The following is a 7,354-nucleotide window of genomic DNA, read 5'->3' on the forward strand; positions in this document are numbered from 1 at the left end:
TATATATATATATATATATATGTTATTTTTATTATTGTAAGGTGCCACAAGTGTGCTCCCATATGACTCTATGGACACACAAAACATTGCTAACTTCATCCTGTGCCATCCTCGCAAATGTTACTATATTGAGCCCATTGTTTCAGCCACTGTGTCAATCCAATTTGTTGAGAATCACCCTCTTTTTGGTAACCATTTATTTTAGCAAGTTTGGTGTCTTTTTCCAGGAAGTGGTCTGTCCTGAATATACGTCCAAAGTAGGAGAGGTGAACTCTTACCATTCTTTCTTCTAAGGAGCATTCTGGATGTACTTCCTCCTAGACAGGTTTTTGTTGTTGTTTACCTGTACTTTAAATACTCTTAGATAACACCATAATTCAAAGGAATCAATTTTTCTACTGTCTTTCTTATTCAACATCTACATCTTTCCCATGCATATGAGGTGATTGAAAATACCATGGCTTGGGTCAGGTTCACCACAGTTCTCAAAGTGATGCATTTTCCCTTTAACACTTTATAGTGCTTTGATGCAGCAGTTTTACCCAATGTAATAATGCATCATTTGATGACTTGACCATTGTTTCCAGGAGCATAGACTGTGGATCCAAGAAAAATGCAATTCTTGATAATTTCAATATTCTCCCTGATGTAGTCTATTCATCCAGTTTTAAAGTTTAGTTTTCTTTACATTGACTGATAATCCACACTGAAGACTGCGGTGTTTGATTTGCATCAGCAAGTGCCTGAAGTCCTCCTTGCTTTCAGGAAGCATGGCTGTGCCCTGTGCATATGGAAGGTGGTAAATAAGCCTTTCTCCAATCCTGATGCTGTTTTGATCTTCATACAGTCCAGCTTTTCAGATCATTTGCTCAGCACAGATTGAATAAATATTGTGCAAGGATAAAACTCTGATGCACAATTTTCCTGATTTTAAACTATTTAGTATCTCCTTGATTTTTTTTCCAGATAGTTCCCTCTTGGTACATGTACATTTTATGCATGAGCACAATAAAGTGTTCTGGAATTGTTACTCTTCATAATGTCCATAATTTGTTGTGATTCACACACTCAAACGCCCTTGTGTAGCTAATAAAACACAAGGGAACATTTCCTAGTATTCTCTGTTTTCAGCCAAGTGTGAAGTGATGTCAGTAATTATATCCCTTGTTCCATGTCCTCTTGTGAATCTGGACTGAATTTTTGGAAGCACACTGCTGGTGTATGGCTGTGCCAGCTTTTGAATTATGTTCAGTCAAATTTCAATTGCATGTGATATCAGTAATATTGCTTGATAAATTCTGCATGTTGGTAGGTAACTTTTCTTTGGAATGGGCACAACTATGGATCTTTTCTGAACAGTTGGCCTGGTAGCTGTCTTCCAAAGTTCAAAACATAACATGCTTTCAGTGCTACACCAATTTGTTGAAGCATTTCCACTGGTAATTAATGAATGTCTGGAGTCTTGTTTTTCGCTAATGTCTTCAGTGCATTTTGAAGTTCATCCTTCAATACCACCAGTTCTTAATCATAAACTACCTCTTGTTGAATGTTGACCAACTTTTTTGGGGGTGCAGTGACTGTATTTCTTCCAGTTTCTTCTGATGTTTCCTGCATCATTCAATATTTTGCTCATAATAATCTTTCAAATTGCAACCTAGGGCTTGATAGTTTTCTTGAGTTATTTCAGCTTGAGATGAGGTGATTATAGTCTTGCTTTTTGATTTTCTAATAATGGGTTTTATCACATTTAATTGTAATACTTTACTTTGCCTTCTCAAGCTGCCTTTGGAAAAGTTCTGTTTAGCTCTTTTATTCCATACGTCTTCAATTCATTTGAGGTACCCTATGCTCAAGAGCACATTTCAGAGTCTCTTCTGACATCCATTTCGATCTTTTCCCCCCTATCTTTTAAATGATATGCTCATTTTTTTTCATGTATGATGCTTTGTGTGTCATCCCATAACTCATCTGACCCTTGGTCATTAAGGTTCAATGTGTCAAATCCGTTCTTGATATGTTCTCTAAATTCAGGTGGGATATACTCAAGGTCATATTTATATTCTCGTGGATTTGTTTTGATTTTCTTATTGAACTTGTTTATGCACGATTGATGGTATGTTCCATAGTTAGCTCCTTGTCCTTATTTTGGCTGATAATATTGAGTTTCTCCATCATCTCTTCCTACAAATATAATCAATTTGCCATCTGTTTATTGTATTTGGCGAGGTCCAAGTATATAATCTCATTTTAAGATGTTGAAGAAAGGCATTTGCAATGAAGATCACACCCTATCATGTGATCTCCAGCATTGTTTGTATCATCAAGGTCATGTTTTCTAACTTATGGTTCCTCATCTTTACTTTGAACTGTCCCATTTCGATTACTGATCATTATTAATGCATATTAATTGTACTTTTGATCAATTTCAGACTGAAGTGTTGGTAGAATTCTTCAATTAGAATAATTGTTGTATTAACTTGTCTTCTTTGTAGATGTACTTTAAGGTAGATCTTGGCACGTTCTTAAAAATTTTTTTGAGGCTACAGAAAACCTAATATTTTCATAAAATTTATGAATACTCAAAACAAAGAAAAATTTGTAACAATCATTCAGTGAGAAAGAAGTGTTTTATTAAAAACCTTACAATGCTCAACTAAACGTCTTTTAAAGACAAAAATGGAGAAACATTTGTAATGTTTTGAATGATAGAAAGTTAGACACCAGAATGACATTTTCAATACAATTATCTTTTAAATATGAAAACATATTAAAAATATTTTATGAGTCATAAGAGCACAGATTTATCACATAATAGCTCACATTGAAACAAAAAACAAAAAAAATTTGAACAAATTTTTCCAATAAAAGTACGTGAAAAGAATCTTTGAGATATATAAGACTGTGGGAGCAGCTTTGAACAAATACCTTGAAAAGTTTGAAGTTAACAAAAAAAAATATCTTGGTGAAAGAAAAAAGAACCAAATGATTTTCTCTCAGCAACTAAACAAAAAATTGGCAATTTGAGTTCACACAGCAGTGCCATGGAAGAAAAGGTTGACAGTCTGTTTTTGTTAAGATTAAAGAAAGAAAACACAATGGAATAGTTTTACTTTGTAGCACACGGGGTCACCATGAGTCAAACTCAACTTGATCGTAATGGAAATATTATATATAAAACAAGTTTAAGATATATAAAATATTAGTATAGTACTAGGATAAATGGTAGGGTGAGATGCTAGGACATGCTTAATTTTTAAAGTGATTCAAAGCCCTAAATCAAACTCATTGTTATGGAATCAATGATGACTGATAATGACCCTAGAGGACCTATTTTTAAGTGGATGGTATGCATAATTTTTAAAGCAAGAGTAAAAAATATGACAAAAGCTAGAGAAAGGCAAAATATAGTATATTTTATAAAAACAAGTCGAAATATCAATGGTTGCAATGCATGTAAATGGATCAATTTCACCATAGAAAGTAAAAAATTATTTAAAAGAACTTAAAAAAAATCTGAGAATAGTCTTTTTATGAGACACAAATCAAGCCCACAATAATGGAAAGTTTGACTGTATAAGGATAGTGTAAATATATAATAAGGTTTGCATCCTATATGAAGAGCCCTGGTAGCGTAGTGTTTATATGTTAGGCTGCTAACTGCAAGTTCAGCATCCCAAACCCACTCGCTGTTCAAAGGAAGAAACGTGAGTTTTTCTACTACTATAAAGATTTATAGTCTCAGAAATGCACTGAGGTAAACCTACTGTGTCCTATACGGTTTTTATGAATCTTAATCGACTTGATGGCAGCTAGGTTTGTTTTGTTTTTTAGTGTATCCTGTATAAATGCAAAAATCCGTTGCTGTCAAGTCACATTCCAGCTCATAGTAACTGTATAGGAAAAAGTAGAACTGCCTCATAAGATTTTAGAGGCTGTAAATTTTTATGGAAACAGACTGCTGCACCTTCTCTCATGGAACATCTGGCTGGTGGGTTTCAATCACTAATTTCTCAGTTAACAGCTGAGCAACTTAAGCAGGATGCTGCCTCATTAATCCTGCTGAGTTAATCTTAAACTAGTATACAGTAATGATCAAAATTCCTGCATTTTTCCTTTTCCTTAGAGAACTCTTTTCAAGACAAATGGACATTATTCCTACTGGGAAATACTAGTAATGAGTCTGAGAATCAAATGAGATTTGCATAAACGTCTGTGCTGCTCTCATGGTGACACAGTAAGGGTTCACAATTAGATCATATCCATAGAATAAATACGAACACCTCATGATCATAAATAGATGCAAAGAAGATAAAATTTGACAGCTTTTAATAAGAGTATTCAACAAGTTTAGAATAGACAGGAATTTCCTCAATGTGATAAAGGACATCTATCAAATAGGTCACAGTTGTCATCATAGTTAATGATAAAAAAGACTGAAACTTTTTCCCTAAAGTCAGAATAAGACAAAAACATCTTTTCTTGATACTTTTATTCAACATTGTTCTGAAAGTTGTAATTTGGGCATGGGGGGGGGCGGTGGAGTAGTATAAAGATTTGGAAGGAACAAGTAAAACTTTAATTTGATGTTGTATGTCCTGCCATGGTGACATGATATTATATATAGAAAATCCTAAGGGGTCTGCCAACAAATTAGTACAAATAAAGAAACAAGTTTGCCAAAGTTACAGGATACAAAATCAATATATAGAAATCAATAGTATTTCTATGAAAAATCCAAAAATAAAAATTTAAACATCCTTTTATAGTAGTATAAAAAGAGAAAATATTTAGAAATAACTTTTGGAAAAGAAGTGTAAAAAGTACACTTTAAAAACTGGAAAATATAAAATGATTTAATTATTTTAAAATAAATAAATAAAAACAAAAAATAGAAAACAAAACAAAAAAGACTAAAATACATAGGTTAAAGACTTAATACTCTTGAAATTTATCTCTAAATTCAATACCAAGTTTATCAGAATTCTTGTTTTAAGTGAAAGTTTACACAGCAAATTCAATTTGCATTTGACAATCTCTCCTCAAATTGTATGATTTGCTAGTTTCCTTTGCCACCTTATCTTCTCACCTATGAATTGTTGAGGTTTTTTTGTTCTATACATAGGTTTTTTCAGCATTCATGGGCTCAAACAGAACAATTTTCAGTGACACAGGATCTGGCAGTATTTCTTTCTGTTGTACTTAGGGTCGCTATGAGTCAGAATGTACTCACTGGCATCTAACAACAACAATGACATAGATTTTTAATAGAGCACCAGACTTTCAGGTAATTCCCTTTATTTTGCATGCCAATCTATTATTTCTCTAAGAGGGGACTTCAGGTTATGCACCTTATTCATAGTTTAAAGTGTATCTCAGTGTTATATTCACAGGAATCCTTTAGTGTTGACTGGTCCAATGTGTCTAGATCTGTTAAAACATTTTCAGTTCCATTCCATATTTTTCTTCCAACCTATCCTGGTCCATCTATTATAGCCCTGATCAGAACTGTCAGTATTGATAGCTGGGCATCATCTAGTTCTGGTCTCAGAGTAGATGAAGTCATGAATTACATGGGTTATTAGTCCTGTTTCTTTTCTGAGAGTTCTGTTTCCATTTTTCTCTTTTTATCCTGAAGAATAGAGACCAAAATTGTATCTTGTGTGGCTGCTCACAAGCTTTGAAGGACCTGTATGTTACTAATTTCACTAGGAAATAGAACATGAACTATATTATGCCAATTGACTAAGTTGTTCCATGAGATTAAAGTATTAAATCTTTAAAATCCAGAAGTCCAATCTATCAAGGCTTTTGTGTATATCTGAGACTTATCTGGAATTTATTTTGTATGCACGTATATATCAATAGTTCTAGATATACAGACATATGAATTCACCTGTACCTATTCAAATACATATATGTCTATACATATACATATAGGATCATACATTTGTTTTTTATCTACTGTTGATTCTGATTTTCTTTTGAGGAAAGGAGAATTTAAGATACATTGAAAACATCTTATTGCTGTAAAAAACATGCCTACACTGGTGATTACTTAAACAAGGTAAACAAGAGTTCTGTGCACCAACATGCAAATTTTCAGCATACAAAAAATATTATAGCTAGTGTGATTCCGTCCTGCGCTGCTGTGTATAGCAACGGCAGTGGTTTACCTCTGTTTACCATTTCTCTCACCGAACTGCGTGTCACCACCCCATGGAAGATTTGATGGATATGGACATGAGCCCCCTGAGGCCCCAAAACTATCTTTTTGGTTGTGAACTAAAGGCCGGCAAAGATGATCACTTTAAGGTGGATAATGATGAAAATGAGCTCCAGTTATCTTTAAGAATGGTCAGTTTAGGTGCTGGTGCAAAGGATGAACTGCACATTGTTGAAGCAGAAGCAATGAATCATGAAGGCAGCCCAATTAAAATAACACTGGCAACTTTGAAAATGTCTGTACAGCCAATGGTCTCCCTTGGGGGCTTTGAAATAACACCACCAGTGGGCTTACGGTTGAAGTGTGACTCAGGGCCTGTGCATATTAGTGGACAGCATTTAGTAGCTGTGGAAGAAGATGCAGAGTCAGATGGTGAAGAGGAGGAGGATGTGAAACTTTTAAAGTGTATCAGGAAAGCGGTCTGTCCCCACAAGCGGTAACAAGTTTCCACAGAAAAAGGTAAAACTTGCTGCTGCTGCTGCTGAGGACAATGACAACGACGATGAAGATGATGATGATGATGATTTTGATGATGATGAAACTGAAGAAAAAGCTCCAGTGAAGAAATCCACACGCGATACTCCAGGCAAAAATGCACAAAAATCAAACCAGAATGGAAAAGACTCAAAACCATCAACACCAAGATGCAAAGGTCAAGAATCCTTCAAAAAACAGGAAAAAACTCCCAAAACACCGAAAGGCACTAGTTCTGTAGAAGACATTAAAGAAAAAATGCAAGAAAATATAGAAAAGGCGCATTGAACAGTCCTGCACTACTATTAATTAAGCACAAAGATGGGGAGAGGAAAAGAAGAGAATTGTAGTCCATTCTGAGTGTCATCAGCAATTCAGACAAGTCTTCTAGTTTAATCTCAATCCCCTTTTCTGTCTATTCCCCCTTAAAGGCAGGAAGCAATCTCGTTCTGCTTTCCTTTGAATCAGTGCACCAAATTCTGCTCTCTCATGTTTACCTTACCTTTCTGATCATGTTTTATAGTTTTTGTGTCTCCTAGCGGTTCAATAAATATTTGAATTAACCAAGTGAAAAAAAGATATTATAGCTAAGTCTTTAAAATATATAATGTTAATGAATTTATTTTTTTAAGAAGCTCAAAGGACAAGTAATATTGC

The 7,354-nt window shown here is 34.3% G+C and overlaps 1 pseudogene; it reads left to right on the forward strand.

Annotated features, from left to right (window-relative positions):
• The first annotated feature begins 6,216 nt into the window (after positions 1 to 6,216).
• LOC101642502 lies at positions 6,217 to 6,985 on the forward strand (annotated as a pseudogene).
• The last annotated feature ends 369 nt before the right edge of the window (positions 6,986 to 7,354 follow it).

The sequence above is a fragment of the Echinops telfairi genome, unplaced genomic scaffold (assembly GCF_000313985.2).
Source record: "Echinops telfairi isolate 266 unplaced genomic scaffold, ASM31398v2 ScPeMD7_7436;HRSCAF=8474, whole genome shotgun sequence".
NCBI classification, from domain to species: domain Eukaryota; kingdom Metazoa; phylum Chordata; class Mammalia; order Afrosoricida; family Tenrecidae; genus Echinops; species Echinops telfairi.